The 1,709-nt window shown below is 44.2% G+C and overlaps 1 pseudogene; it reads right to left on the bottom strand.

Annotated features, from left to right (window-relative positions):
- Nucleotides 1–717: 717 nt before the first annotated feature.
- Nucleotides 718–1,101, bottom strand: LOC111665107 (homeobox protein Mohawk pseudogene; annotated as a pseudogene).
- Between the last annotated feature and the right edge of the window lie 608 nt (nucleotides 1,102–1,709).

Genomic DNA, 1,709 nt, shown 5'->3' with positions numbered 1-1,709 from the left:
GTTATGTTGCCTTTGCTGGGGAAACTAAAACGAGACATTGATCTGTATAGTTTTATATTTTTTCTCTTTTTTAAAGCCAAAGTAAATTGACTTTAATCTAAAAAAGAAATGCATTTTTTATGTATCACATTCACCCAGTCTGCTGACACACAAACACAGCCTGTTTTCCCTGTCCTGGCTCTCCCAGCAGGACCTCATGGCAGGATCAAAGACTTGCCAAACAGTAGCATGAAAGTGAGCATGTTCCACATGGCCTTGTTGTGTCTGGCCTAGCCTGGTCAGAGGAGCTGGCTGGGGGGAATTCCTTCTCTGCTCAGCTGGAGTGGGTGAGAGACAGCCAGTGTGCTTACACGAGTGTGTGAAGTGACAATACATGAGTGTGTGTGTGTTTTAGACACACTGCAGTCTTGCTTAAATCTAATAGATTTAAGGCTCAGGGCCCTCTTAACTGCATCTCCATATCAGGAGTCATAAGAAACACATTTAGCAACACAAACCCCATATTAAGTGAAAGTAGGGAGGTGGGAGAAAACAGTGTAATATGGCAGAGGGAGGGAGGAAGACAGGCAGAGAGGCAGACAGTTGGAAATAACACCACCAGCACCAGCTGCAGAAATTAAAACAAAATGTGCAGATGGAGGGGACAAAAAAAAGAACAAAAGTGAAGGATGTCGTGCGTGTGTGAGGGGAAAGAATGCAAGAAATGTGGCTCCTTACCAGCCCGATAAACAAAGTTCGCCTCGGCCTCGGAGGAGGACGGTGACAGCAGCTCGTCGTCGTACTCGTTGGAGCTGAAGGAGCCGGAGTGGTTCCTCTTGCGAGCGTCCATGACGGCGTTGGCCACCATGACGTGGCGCAACGAGTCGTTCAGGTAGCGGTGCAACAGGCTGCTCTTGTACTTGGGCGGAGACACGTAGTCCTCGGCCAGTGAGGCAGCTTCGGCGGCCGAGCGCAGTCCCGCGCCCATCCCCATCCCCATCCCCATCCCCATGGCCATGCCCATGCCCACCATGGAGGAGCCCTCCTTCTTGATGACACTCTGGTACATGGGCTTGGTAAGCTCCTCGGGGCCGCTCTGTGTCCTCTGAGGGTTGTCACCATCTACAGCGTCAAGGCACAAACAGATTCAGAGTTTTAGATTTTTATCTTCCAAAGCAAAGGACACCTTTGCAAGTATTTTTACTCATTCACACTCATATTATCTTTCATACTTTGTCTTGTATTTATTCTTCACCTGTGCAACATTTCTATACTGTATGAGTCATTCCTAAAAAGATATTTTTACACTTTTGATTTTAATGCTACTATAACAAATGATTGGTCAAATCTAGTGTAACTTTTTGTAGGTGGGTGCTCATTGATAATTGATATACTTAATACATTTTTTAAAAGCCTAATTAAAAGCAGTTCCCATAAACATCCATTGTGTATGTAACTCACACCCAAAAACAGAACAAACTATTGCTCACTGACTGACTGTACATAAGCTCATAATGACATGTACAGTTATTATCATTTACATAATTCATTAAAGGCAGTTTAAACATTGACCCTGTGCACAGTATAATTTCCATTCAAATTTAACAATACTCATCCAAAAACTATGTCGATCAGCATCAGTGCTCGCAGCAATCAAATCCTTTTTTTTGAGCAAATGCTTCTCTGGTTTAAATGACTGTCTAACTCGTGTGCACTGCTTTTTCATCCCA

This window comes from Seriola lalandi, unplaced genomic scaffold (assembly GCF_002814215.2).
Source record: "Seriola lalandi dorsalis isolate HSWRI2012SDOR001 ecotype SW California unplaced genomic scaffold, Sedor1 jcf7180002002016, whole genome shotgun sequence".
Taxonomy (NCBI): Eukaryota; Metazoa; Chordata; class Actinopteri; order Carangiformes; family Carangidae; genus Seriola; species Seriola lalandi.
This window is presented reverse-complemented; position numbering and strand designations above follow the sequence as displayed.